The sequence below is a fragment of the Lonchura striata genome, chromosome 5 (genome assembly GCF_050655825.1).
Source record: "Lonchura striata isolate lonStrDom1 chromosome 5, ASM5065582v1, whole genome shotgun sequence".
NCBI classification, from domain to species: domain Eukaryota; kingdom Metazoa; phylum Chordata; class Aves; order Passeriformes; family Estrildidae; genus Lonchura; species Lonchura striata.
In genome coordinates, this window is record NC_140707.1 from 7,212,501 (window position 1) to 7,225,975 (window position 13,475).

Consider the following 13,475-nt stretch of genomic DNA (forward strand, 5'->3'; position numbering starts at 1 on the left):
CCTATTCCTCCTCATCTTCCACCTCCTCTTCGTCATCGTCCTCCTCGTCGTCCTCCTTGTCCTCCTCCTCGTCCTTCTCCTCGTCCTCCTCCTCGTCCTCCTCCTCATCGTCCTCCTCCTCCTCTTCCCCCTCCTCCTCCTCTTCCTCCTCCTCCTCGTCCTCCTCGTTCTCCTTCCCCTTGTCCTCCTCGTCCTCCTCATCCTCCTTGTCCTTCTCGTCCTCGTCCTCCTCGTCTTCATCCTCCTCCTCCTCCTCGTCTTCCTCCTCCTCGTCTTTGTCCTCCTCGTCGTCCTCGTCCTCCTCCTCCTCCTCTTCCTCCTCCTCGTCCTCCTTGTCCTCCTCCTCGTCCTCCTCCTTGTCCTCCTCCTCCTCCTTGTCTTCCTCATCCTCGTCATTGTCCTCCTCCACATCCTCATTCTCATCCTCTTTATCCTCCTATTCCTCCTCCTTCTCCTCATCTTCCTCGTCCTCCTCCTCCTTGTCCTCCTCCACATCCTCATTCTCATCCTCTTTATCCTCCTATTTCTCCTCCTCCTCCTCGTCTTCCTCGTCCTCCTCCTCCTTGTCCTCCTTGTCCTCCTCGTCCTCCTCATCCTCGTCCTTTTCCTCATCCTTGTCCTCCTCCTCATCCTCCTCCTCCTTATCCTCCACATCCTTATCCTCGTCATCCTCATTGTCCTCCTCATCCTCATTCTCCTCCTTCTCCTCCTCCTAATCTTCCTCCTCTTCCTCCTCCTTATCCTCCCCACCCTGCTCATCCTCATCTTCCTCGTCCTTCTCCTCCTGGTCCTCCTCATCCTTGTACTCCTTTTGTTTATTCTCCACCTTGTCCTCCTCCTCCTCCTGTTCATCTTCCTTCTCCTCCTCCTCCTCCTCCTACTTGTCCTCTGCATCTTCATCCTTTTCCTCATCCTCATCCTTCTCCTCCTCGTCCTCGTCCTCATCCTTCTTCTCCTCCTCCTTCTCCTCGCTGTCCTCCTCCTCCTCATCCTCATCATCCTCCTTGTCCTTGTCCTCTCTCTTCCTCCTTCTATTCCTCCTCTTCATGCTTCTCTGCTTCCTCCTCTTCCTTGTCCTCCTCCTCCTCCTCCTCATCTTCCTTGTGCTTGCCCTAGTCCTTGTCATCTTCCTCCTCCTCCTCTTCCTCCTCCTGCTCCTCCTCTTTCTCCTCCCCCTCCTCATCCTCTTTGTCATTGTCCTCCTCCTCCTCCTCATCCTCATTCTCCTCTTCATCCTCGTTCTCCTCCTCCTCCTCATCATCCTCCTTGTCCTCGTTCTCTCTCTTCCTTCTCCTATTACTCCTCCTCATCTTCTACCTCCTCTTCGTCGTCATTGTCGTCGTCGTCGTCCTCCTCCTCCTCCTCGTCCTCCTCCTCGTTCTCCTCCTCGTCCTCCTGCTCGTCCTCCTCCTCGTCGTCCTCCTCGTCCTCCTCCTCCTCCTCCTCCTCGTCCTCATCCTCCTCCTCCTCCTCCTCCTCCTCCTCCTGTTCATCCTCGTCCTCCTCGTCCTCCTTGTCCTCCTCCTTGTCCTCCTTGTCCTCCTTCTCGTCCTCCTAGTCCTCCTCGTCCTCGTCCTCCTCCTCCTCCTCCTCTTCCTCCTCCTCATCCTTCCCATCCTGCTCATTCTCATCCTCCTCGTCCTTCTCCTCCTGGTCCTCCTCATCCTTGTCCTCATCCTCTTTATTCTCCTCCTTTTTCTCGTCCTCCTCCTGTTAATCTTCCTTCTCCTCCTCCTCCTCCTCCTCCTTCTCTTCCTCCTTGTCCTCTTCATCTTCATCCTTTTTCTCATCGTCATCCTTCTCCTCCTCGTCCTCATCCTTCTTCTCCTCCCCCTCCTCCTCGTTGTCCTCCTCCTCCTCATCCTCCTCATCCTCCTTGTCCTTGTCCTCTCTCTTCCTCCTCCTATTTCTCCTCTTCATGCTTCTCTGCCTCCTCCTCTTCCTTGTCCTCCTCCTCCACCTCCTCATCTTCCTTGTGCTTGCCCTAGTCCTTGTTGTCGTCGTCCTCCTCCTCTTCCTCCTCCTGCTCCTCCTCATTCTCCTCCCCCTCCTCATCCTCCTTGTCATTGTCCTCCTCCTCCTCCTCCTCCTCCTCATCCTCATTCTCCTCTTCCTCCTCGTTATCCTCCTCCTCATAATCATCCTTCTTGTCCTCGTTCTCTCTCTTCCTCCTCCTGTTCCTCCTCCTCATCTTCCACCTCCTCTTTGTCCTCGTTGTCGTCGTCGTCGTCGTCGTCATCGTTGTCGTTGTCCTCGTCCTCCTCCTCGTCCTCCTCCTCGTCCTCCTCCTTCTCCTCCTCGTCCTCCTCCTTCTCCTCCTCGTCCTCCTCGTCCTCCTCCTCGTTCTACTCGTCCTCCTCATCTTCCTCCTCGTCCTCCTCCTCGTCCTCCTTGTCCTCCTCATCGTCCTCCTCCTCCTCCTCCTCCTCGTCTTCCTCGTCCTCCTCCTCCTTGTCCTCCTCCACATCCTCATTCTCATCCTCTTTATCCTCCTATTCCTCTTCTTCCTCCTCGTCTTCCTCATCCTCCTCCTCCTTGTCCTCTTCGTCCTCCTCGTCCTCCTTGTCCTCCTCTTCCTCGTCCTTTTCCTCATCCTTGTCCTACTCCTCATCCTCCTCCTCCTTATCCTCCGCATCCTTATCCTCCTCATCCTCCTCATTGTCGTCCTCATCCTCATTCTCCTCCTCCTCCTCCTCCTCCTCATCTTCCTTGTGCTTGCCCTAGTCCTTGTCATCTTCCTCCTCCTCCTCTTCCTCCTCCTGCTCCCCCTCTTTCTCCTCCCCCTCCTCATCCTCCTTGTCATTGTTCTCCTCCTCCTCCTCTTCCTCATTCTCATTCTCCTCTTCCTCCTCGTTCTCCTCCTCCTCATCATCATACTCCTTGTCCTCGTTCTCTCTCTTCCTCCTCCTATTCCTCCTCCTCATCTTCCACCTTTTCTTCGTCGTCGTCCTCCTCGTCCTCCTCCTCGTCCTCCTCCTCGTCCTTCTCCTCGTTGTCCTTGTCGTCCTCTTCGTCCTCCTCCTCGTACTCCTACTCGTCTTCCTCGTCCTCGTCCTCGTCCTCGTCCTTGTCCTCGTCGTCGTCCTCCTCCTCCTCCTCCTCCTCCTCGACCTCCTCCTCCTCGTCCTCCTTGTCCTCGTTCTCTCTCTTCCTCCTCCTATTCCTCCTCCTCATCTTCCACCTTTTCTTCGTCGTCCTCCTCCTCGTCCTCCTCGTCGTCCTCCTCGTCGTCCTCGTCATCCTCCTCGTCCTCCTCCTCGTCCTCCTCCTCGTCCTCTTCCTCCTCGTCCTCGTCCTCGTCCTCTTCCTCGTCCTCGTCGTCCTCCTTCTCCTCCTCCTCCTCCTCCTCCTCGACCTCCTCGTCCTCCTTGTCCTCTGCATCTTCATCCTTTTCCTTATCTTCATCCTTCTCCTCCTAATCCTCGTCCTCATCCTTCTTCTCCTCCTCCTCCTCCTCGTTGTCCTCCTCCTCCTCATCCTCATCATCCTCCTTGTCCTTGTCTGAAGAGAGGTTGGCAGAGGAATGGTTGTACAACAGGGGACATGATGCTGTAAAATTAATCCAAGTAGGGTGGGCTACGTGACTGCTGCAAGGTTCGCATGACCCTGAAGAGCAGATGGTGTGCAGAAAGCAGGATATTGAAACTGCTTGGTATGTAGAAGTAGATAGAGAAGAACAAAGAAGTGCTAAGCCCTTCTAACTGCAAGGCCAGCTGGACAGGCAAGTATCAAACACAAAGATACTTTTAAAATAACAGTACAAGTCACATAGCAACCAATCATGAGCTTGGCTTTTGCAATATGTATGAGCTAATTAATGAACATATATAAACTGTGTAATCTGTCACAATAAACTGAGACTTGATGATCATGATAGCATGAGTCTTGTCTCCCACGGCACCCTCCAACACAAGTGCCCCGGCAGTGGGAACCACAACTCATCAGGTTTGTGTCCTTTGGGCTCAGGGACTGGTGACACTCGGAGGCACAGAAAGGTTTCTTGCCAACAAACACAAGTTGAACATTTGAACAGTTTAATAACCATCACAGCTCTTCCCTCATCTCTCTGGGATGTCCCTGCAGCATCTGACATGTCCCCCACACCCAAGGCATTTCTGTACAGGAACAGCTTCGGATAAAGACATAAGAAAAGGTAGTTCTTTGATATATATAAGCACAATAAGGATGTTGACTGATATGGTATTTATATTAACCTCTGAAAGACTGGGCAACTTCTGGAAGCTCAAAGCATGAAGCCAGTCAGTTGAGAGGCACTTTAATGACCAGAAACCATCTGGTGAAGGAAATCTGGGAGCAGCAGGAAGGACATAAATCCAGTTGGACTAGTGATGACCTTAGACATGGCCATTTAAACAGGAGAGCTGGAAACGCCTGAAGGAAGAGGGAGAGGAAATAATAAACTGAATATTGGTGACACAAGTAGAAGGCAATGTCAGTATTTCTCCTCCTGCCAACACTACACTTCTAGGAAATTCCTGTTCCAGGTGGGAAAACTTTGCCATTTCTTAAAAGTACTGAAGTAACCCAGATAATAAAAATTTGATTCCATAACATGAAATGTATGAGTATTAACACCTGGGCCCCTTTCCAGGCAGACATCAGCTGTGTGCCCATGAACAGGCAGTGCCACTTGTGCCCTGAGGTGCCAAGCTGGGACTGGATCTCTCAGAGAGGAGCTGAGGGAGAGCAGAGCACCTTGCAAGCTGCAGGTCCCTGCCAGCCCCGCAGGGCTCCTGTGCCATCAACATCTGCTCTGCTCCAGTCTGGAACAGGGCCCAGCACGGTGCCGGGACCATCAGAGAGCTGAGGTTTGTGCTGGAATTCCATGCCCTCCCCATGGCACAGCAGCCCTGCATTTCCCTGCTCCAGCCTTGGTCTCCAGCACAGCCATGGAGGCTCTTTGGGCTCCTGAGTGTTCCTGCAGCCCCAAGGGCAGCTGAGCTCTGCCTTGGGCACAGGCAGCCCTGGCCAGTGCAGGCCATGCTCAGCAATTCCTTGTCTGTGCCCGGCCTTGCTGCCAGCCCCGGCAGCGGCTGCGTGGCCCCTCGGTGGCCCTGTGCTGGCCCAGCCATGGTGCCACAGCCCCTGTGCAGCCCAGCCCAGGACAGGAGCATTGCGGCTGGGAACGGCCCCTGTGCCGTGGGGCCCTGGGCAGCCTTGGGGCTCTGTGCCCCATGGCCTCCCTGCTGGGCAGCCTCTGCCAGCTCCTGCCGAGCCCGTGGCACCTGTGGGGCTGCACAGACAGCCCTGCCCGGGCTCTGCCGGCCTCTGGGCCAGCAGAGAGGCGGCCAGGGCTGGCCATGGCCGGGAACAGGCCCTGAGCCCCGCAGGAGGATGGAGCTGGGCCACAGCCAAACTCAGCCCAGGGCAGAGCTGGGCTCAGCAGCCAGGGCTGCCCAGGGCTGGCGCAGACAGAGGCTGGCGCTGACAAATGTCCTGGGCCCCTCCCTGCTCTGTCCATGCCCCAAGGGCACAGAGCAGCCTCCTCTCTTGGGCTCTTGCCTGTTTTCAATGCCTGCCCAGGCGCTGGCCCTGCCCCACAAGGCCTGGGCTGAGTCCTGCCCCTGCCCGCTCAGCCAGGCTGCGATGGACACTGATGGTTTCTGTGCCAGGCTCTCCCAGCCCTGCCCAGCTCCCTGCCAGCTCTGCCAGCTGCCCTGAGCTCTGGGCAGCACCAAGGGCCTCTCCCCAGCACAGCCCAGCCGGCTCTGGCCCCACAGCTCTGCTCAGCCCAGGCTGCTCTGGGCACTGCCCCACGGCCTCAGCCCCTGCCAAGGGCACAGCAGCAGCTGCAGCTCAGCCAGGACTCAGCCCCACCATGGGGGAAGGGGCTTGGCCAAGGCCAAATGAGCTCCCTGGCTGCCCTGCTCCCCTCTGCCTGAGGTGCTGAGAGCTCTGCAGCCCCTCCTGCCATCCCATCTGCCCAGGCCAGCACAAGAGCCCCGGCCTTGGGGCCCTCCAGAGCTGCTCCTGCTCCAGGCCCAGGGCCCATCCCAGAGCTGGGGCAGCCACAAAGCTGTGCCCATTTCTGCTCATTGCTGCCCTGATGGGGATGGATCCTCAGTCACTTGGGGGTTGCTGATGATTTTTACTGCTCCAGATGCCTCTTCTTTCTTGAGCTCTTCACTTCAGGAATTCATTTACAAAAGCTCATAAACATTTGTTCAAGATGCCTGAACAGGTACTGGTGAGGCTCAGAGGCACAGAAAGTTTCTCTTCATGGCCAACAGACCATGGATGAACAGGACACAATTTAATAACAATCACGCTCTTCCCTGAGCTATGTGCAACATCCCAGAAGTGTCTAATGAGTCCAGCATCCACAAGTGATTTCCATACTAAAATTAATTTTAGACAAACATGGTTCTGTGATAGATATAAACACAATTAAGTTCTTGTATCAGGATGCTCATCCTGGAGTGGGGGCAATACAACTCAAACAATTCCAGGTACTGATTTTTTAATGGGAAACAGCCCTTAAAAACAAAGGAGTCCAGGAAGGATGGACATAGTTCAAGACTATCTTAAGGGGGAAGGAGCAGCCCATCCCAGTGTGGCAAAAGATGAGCTGGTGAGGAAAATGACTGTCCTGGCTGCCCATGGAGCTTTTGTGGGAACTTAGGGGAAAGAAGAGGGTGCATCAACTTTGGGCAGAAGGTCAGGCAACTTAGCAAGCGTTTAAGGATGTTGTTAGGTAATGTAGGAAAAAAAAAAGGAAAGAGGTGAAATCTCAATTAGAGATTAACCTGGCCACTTCTGTGAAAAATAATAAAAAAGTTGTCTATGAATAAGTTAATAGCAAAACGTGGTATAAGGGGAATTCTACTCTTTATTGGATGAAGTGGAGATTAGAGTAACTAAAGAAAAGGAAAAGGCCAAACTACTTAATAACTTGTATGTCTCAATTTTCATTTTATGGAGAGGTTGTCCTCAGGACAAGCTTTCTCCTGAGCTAGTAGATGGACACAGGGAGCAGGACAGGCCCCTGTAATCCAGGAGAAAGCAGCTGCTGACCTACTGAGCCACTCAGATGCTCACAGGTGGATGGGATGGGATCCATCCTAGGGGGATGAGGGAGCTGGTGGATGAGCTCCCCAAGTTGCTTTCCATCATTTACCATCAGTCCTGGCTCACCAGGGAGGTCCCAGAGCACTGGAGGTGCCAGTGGGAGCCCATCCCCAAGAAGGGCTGGAAGGAGGATCTGGGGAGCTCCAGGCCTGCCAGCCTGACCTCGGTGCCTGGCAAGGTTATGGAACAGATCACCTTGAGAGCCACCACAGGGCACCCACAGGATGGCCGAGGGGTCAGAGCCAGCCAGCGTGGATTTAAGAGGGGCAAGTCCTGCCTGAGCAACCTGATCTCCTTTTATAACCAGGTAACGCACCTGTGGGTGTGGGAAAGGCTGTGGATGTGTCCATCTGGACTTCAGCAGAGCCTTGGACACTGTCTCTGACAGCATTCCCTGGAAAAGCTGCAGCCCACGGCTTGGGCAGGTTCCCTCCTGGCTGGGAGATGGAAGAGCTGGCTGGAGGCTGGGCCCAGAGAGGGGTGGGGATGGTGCTGCACCCAGCTGGTGTCCAGTCCCTGGCGCTGTCCCCAGGGATCTGTGTTGGGCCCAGTCCTGTTTAACATCTTCACCGATGATCTGGGGGAGGGGATCGAGCTCACCATCCCCAAATTTGCAGGTGACACCAAGCTGGGTGTGAGTGTGGATCTGCTGGAGGGCAGGACAAGAAGACACAGCCTTCAGCTGCGCCAGGGGAGGTTTAGGCTGGACAAGAGGAAGAAGTTCTTCACAGAAAGGGTGAGTGAGCATTGGAATGGGCAGGCCAGGGGGGAGGTGGCCGAGTCACTGTCCCTCTCCAGTGGCACTCAGTGGCATGGTCTGAGTGACAAGGCGGTATTAGGACATTGCCTGGACTTGATGATCCCAAAGGTCTTTTCCAGCCTATTTGATTCTGTCATTCTGTGATGATTGGGACACTCTGGGGCCATTTTGACCCTGCAGGGCCTCGTGGAACTAAGAGGACCATGGTGACACTGTGCAGCCCCATAGAACCAGGGCTCCATTGTGGTGCTCTGGGGCCCAATGGAACCAGGGAGTCCCCGTGACACTGGGTCCTGGTGGAACCACAGAGGCCATGGTGACACTGCGGGGCCTTGTGTGACCGAGGGGTTTCACCACTGTGACACTGCCAAACCAAGGAGAGCATTGGGAGAGTCCAGGGCCCAGGGGAACCAAGGGGCCCTTCTGACACTGCGGGGCCTCATGGGACCAAGGGGACATTGTGACACTGCAGGACCTTGTGTAACCAAGGGGCCACTGTGACACTCTGGGGCCTCAGGGATTTTGGAAGGCCCTTGTGACACTGTGTGGCCTCGTGGAAACAAGGAGTCCATTGTGACACTGAGGGGACTTGTGGAACCACAGAGAGCATTGTGACAGTGTGGGACCTCATGTGACCATGGGGCCTTTGTGACACCATGGGGCCCCATGGAACCAAGGGGCCACTGTGGAACTGCGGCACCAACAAGAACATTGTGACACTGTGGAGACCCATGGAACCAAGGAATCCATTGTCACATTTTGCGGCCCCATGGAACCAAGGAGACCAGTGTGACAGTGCAGGGCCTGGTGTAACCAAAGGGACATTTTGACGCTGAGGGGCCCCTTGGAACCAAGGACATCTTTGCAGATGACACCAAGCTGGATAGGAGTGTGGATCTGCTGGAGGGTAGGAGGGCTCTGCAGAGAGTCCAGGGTAGTCTGGATCCAGGGCCCAAATCCAACAAGGTGAGGTTTAACAAGTCCCAGTGCTGGGTCCTGCACTTTGACCACAACAACCCCTGCAGCGCTACAGGCTGGGGACAGAGGGGCTGGACAGCAGCCAGGCAGAAAGGGACCTGCAGGGACTGATGGACAGCAGGCTGGACATGAGCCAGCAGTGTGCCCAGGTGGCCAAGAAGGCCAATGGCTCCTGGCCTGGATCAGGAATGGTGTGGCCAGCAGGAGCAGAGCTGCTGTGCCAGCACTGATCTGCCCCAGCTCTGCACACAGACATTGCTGCTGCAGCTCCAGAGAATGCAGCAAAAGGGCATCTCTGCAGAAAACTGTGCTGGGAGATAATTTAGTTCCTTAAATGCACCAAGAGTTCAACCCCTCATTGACACAGTTTGTGGGCACAGGGAAGGTGGAAGTAACAAAATGAGAAATGGCACAAACAATGATACTTTTTTGTGGGCAATCTCAAAAACCTAAAACAAAGTAAAAAAGCACCTCTATAATGAAACCAACAATTAGTATCAAAGATTACTTTTATTACAAGTGATTTGCAGAAATTGGCCAGCTATTTAATGTTTCTGAAACCATCCAGTCATCAGTCTCCTCACTACAGCCTTGAGCTCCTGGTTACTCAGGCTGTAGATGAGGGGGTTCAGGGCTGGAGGCACCACTGAGTACAGAACTGACAGGGACAGATCCAGGGATGGGGAGGACTTTAAGGGGGGCTGCAGGTAGGCAAATACACCAGTGCTGACAAACAGAGAGACCACGGCCAGGTGAGGGAGGCAGGTAGAAAAGGCTTTGTGCCGTCCCTGCTCAGAGGGGATCCTCAGCACAGCCCTGAAGATTTGCACATAGGAGAAAATAATGAACACAGAACAACACAATGATAAACTACCAGTAACCACAAGAAGCCCAAGTTCCCTGAGATAAAACTTGGAGCAGGAGAGCTTGAGGATCTGTGGGATTTCACAGAAGAACTGGCCCAGGACATTGCCATGGCACAGGGGTAGGGAAAATGTATTGGCTGTGTGCATGAGAGCATTGAGAAAGGCACTGGCCCAGGCAGCTGCTGCCATGTGGGCACAAGCTCTGCTGCCCAGGAGGGTCCCGTAGTGCAGGGGTTTGCAGATGGACACGTAGCGGTCATAGCACATGATGGTCAGGAGGGAAAGCTCTGTTCCAAGGAAGAACAGAAGGAAAAAGAGCTGAGCAGCACATCCTGTGTAGGAGATGTTCCTGGTGTCCCAGAGGGAATTGTGCATGGCTTTGGGGACAGTGGTGCAGATGGAGCCCAGGTTGCTGAGGGCCAGGTTGAGCAGGAAGAAGAACATGGGCGTGTGCAGGTGGTGGCCGCAGGCTACGGCGATGATGATGAGGCTGTTGCCCAGGAGGGCAGCCAGGGAGATGCCCAGGAAGAGGCAGAAGTGCAGGAGCTGCAGCTGCCGCATGTCTGCCAGTGCCAGCAGGAGGAAGTGGCTGATGGAGCTGCTGTTGGACATCTGTGGTGTCTTGGCATGAGGACCTGTAAGAAAAGTAATCATGGAGTAGTTAGGTGTGGAAAGGTCTTTAAATATCCCAGCACAGCCTGGGGGCATTTTTTTCCCCACTGCCTGCCCAGGGCTCTGTGTCCTGGAGCTGTCCCTGTGCCCAGGGATGGGCCTGGCCAGAGCTGCCAGAGCCCAGTCCAGCCCTGGGGGCTCAGCTCTGCCCTGCAAACACCTCCCAGAACTGGCACTGCCCAGGGCCAGCTCTTTCTCTCCAGTCTCTGATGACAACATCAGAGAAATCCTGAGGAGGCTGGAAAAGTGGCACTGATGCTGCCTCTAAGGGACCCTGTCCTGATTTCTGTCACTACCTGGTTTATTCAGATCTCAGGAAAAGCTTGTTTATTTTTCTTAACATGAAGTGAGAGATTAATATGTATGGGAAATTTCCATTCCAGGCAACACAGAGCAGTACATTAAAAAAACCAGGATTTTCCCTTTTATGCAGCCCATGCCTTGCTGTGCTCCCTGTATAATCTGCTGGGAAATATTCTGCAGTTAATTGTTGTGCTGGGAGCAGTCCTGAACAATGCAGCATCTTCACCACACAAGGAGAACACTTCCAATCATTATGAGCTGTATCCTTCCCCCCAGATCTTTTCCCTCAGCACTGGGAGCAGCTTCCTCAGCCAGCTGAGAGCTGTCCCTGACAGGCAGCAGAGTCCCTGGCCCAGCACAGCGTCCTGGGCTGCAGGACCCTGCTCTGCAGGACAGCCCTGGGCACCCCTGGCTGCTCTGCACAGGAGATGAGCAGAGAATGCACTCACAGGGTCTGTGGGCATTGGCATGTTCCAGCTTTAGGAGATCTCTCCAGGAGCTGCAGCTGCATTGTCCTGCAGCCAGAGGTTCCTGTGCCAAGGGCTGGCAGTGATTCTGCCCCAGGCACTTCTCAGCCCCTTCCCAGCCCTGACTGATTGAAGCTCTCTGTGCCTCTGTGCTGTGCCCGGGCTGGCTGCAGGCAGTGCCCCAGCCCTGCTGGGCTGGCAGAAGAGCTGCTCAGCAAGAGCAATGTGCTTTTGAAGTTCTGCTTGGTTACCAGCATCACCCTCTGTGCCAGGACCCTGACCCAGCTCAGCAGCACAGACACAGCACAAGGACTTTAATGAACCTCTGGGGCTTTGTGCTTAGCCCTGAACATCAGGCCCTGGGAGGGAGCTGCAGAAACCTCTGCAGAACTCCAAGTCATAATCCAACTCCAAAGTTTTTTGGACTTTTAATGGGTCCCACTGAGGGACACGACTGAGAAAGTGTCCCCAGGCCCCAGGCCGAGCAGAGAACTGGAGGCACTGATGCCAGGTGGGGACAAAGAGAAGCCAAGTCTTGGTGCCCTGGGGCACAGCAGGGTCTGTGCCACCAAGGGCTATGAGGAGACACCTTGTCCTGAGACCCTGGGGCCTCCTGGCACAGCCCCAGCCAGGCTGGGCACTGTCAGCCCCTGGTCCTGCCCTCAGCATCCCCCCCTAGCCCACATCTCAGTGGCCTCAAGGATCTGCTGGAAGGAGTCCCTGGGGAGCCTTGGTCAGGAATGGCCCTGGGGGCTCCTTCATGCTCCCAGGGACTGCAGGCTTTTCAAAGGACTCTGGCTTTTGCTTTTGCCTTGGAATCTCTTAGAGCTTTGTGCAATCCTGGCCTCCAATTAACTGCTTTAATTAGTCCCTGCAGAGTCTTTGTCAGTCACAGCACTCAGTGGGGCTCATTAATGCTTCAAGGTACTTCAGTTTTTTAAGGTAATTGGTGTTTCACTTTTGTTACAGACTCTGTGAGAGGCTTGTGCAATCATTGCCCCAATTATCTGCTTTAATGTGTCCCTTGAGAGCTTTGTACTGACACTCAGTGGGGTTCATTAATACTCTGAGATACTCAAATTTTGCGAGGTTCTTTGAATTCTTCTTCCAAAACTGAGAGGTTTTTGTGCCATTTGGAATCTCTGAGAGGTTTTTGTGCCATCCTGGCCTCCAATACTCTCCTCCTAGGCATCCATGAGGAGCCTGTGTTGGGGATGGACCTCAGTGGGTCCCATTAAGACCTCGAGAAACTTTGGGGTTTTTTTCTGACTTTTGCCTCCTGGAAGGGTTTGTGCAATCTCCTCTCAGGCCCTGAGGTTCCAGGACTCAGGTCCAAATGCACCATGGGGCTCATTAGGATCAAGCAAGTCCTGACAAACCATGGCTGTGCCTCGATTTCCCTCTTGTCTGCGGCAGTTCATCAGGAAGATTTCTATGGTAGTTTTCGTTTGCCTATTTGATATTTCTCAGTCAACGCATCAATTAGTGTGGTGGGTTCAGTGCTGGCTAATTACCAGTGCACACACTAGAATATACTTACTCATTTCCTGCTGCGAGATAGGATTAGGAGAAAGGCAAAGTGGGCTCAAAACTTTAAAAGAGTGTAAAGAAAAGTTTATTAGCAGTAACTAAATGAAAGAGTTATAAGAATATGAACAAAACTTTCAGAACACATCCTCTCTCCATACAACCTGACAATGTAGAGACAAAACCTGAAATTTTCAGTCAGTTTACCACCTCTAGAATATTTTAATGTTTCTTCAGTTCACATCAGGAGAGAAGTACCTCTTGTTAATGTTATGGAGAATTCTCCACAAGAAAACAGTTATCTCATGGCTTTTCATTTCCATGAATAACCACTGCCTGGAAAAATCTTCAATTGTGAGGTCACTCCCATGTTTTCACAGCTTTTCCCACAGCTCTGTTTAGCGGCCATGCCAACTTATGGGGTATTAGTTTAAAGATGAGCTGTTTAAGGGCAAAGGATCTCTTCATCTATTTCTGAAATCATCTTCAGCTCTGGGAACAGAGGTCTTCTTCTCTCCCTGAGGGCACAGGGTCTCATAACTCTTCTCTCTTTCAATATTCAGACTTCTCATGGGATCACAGCTACTTCAACATTTGCTTACTTTAGCATGGAGGTCTTTGCTGAACAAGTCATCTCCCCATAGTTTTCAATGTTTTATAGGGAAAAAGAGAGTCTGATGTATCCATGACATCCTTCTCCATAGCTTTACCAGAGGATTTCAGCCCCAAGATCAAGGCATCTCCTCATCCCTCCCATCTGGGACTCAACTTCCTCTTCCCTGACCTCGGTGTGTTCATGTTGCTCCTCTGTGT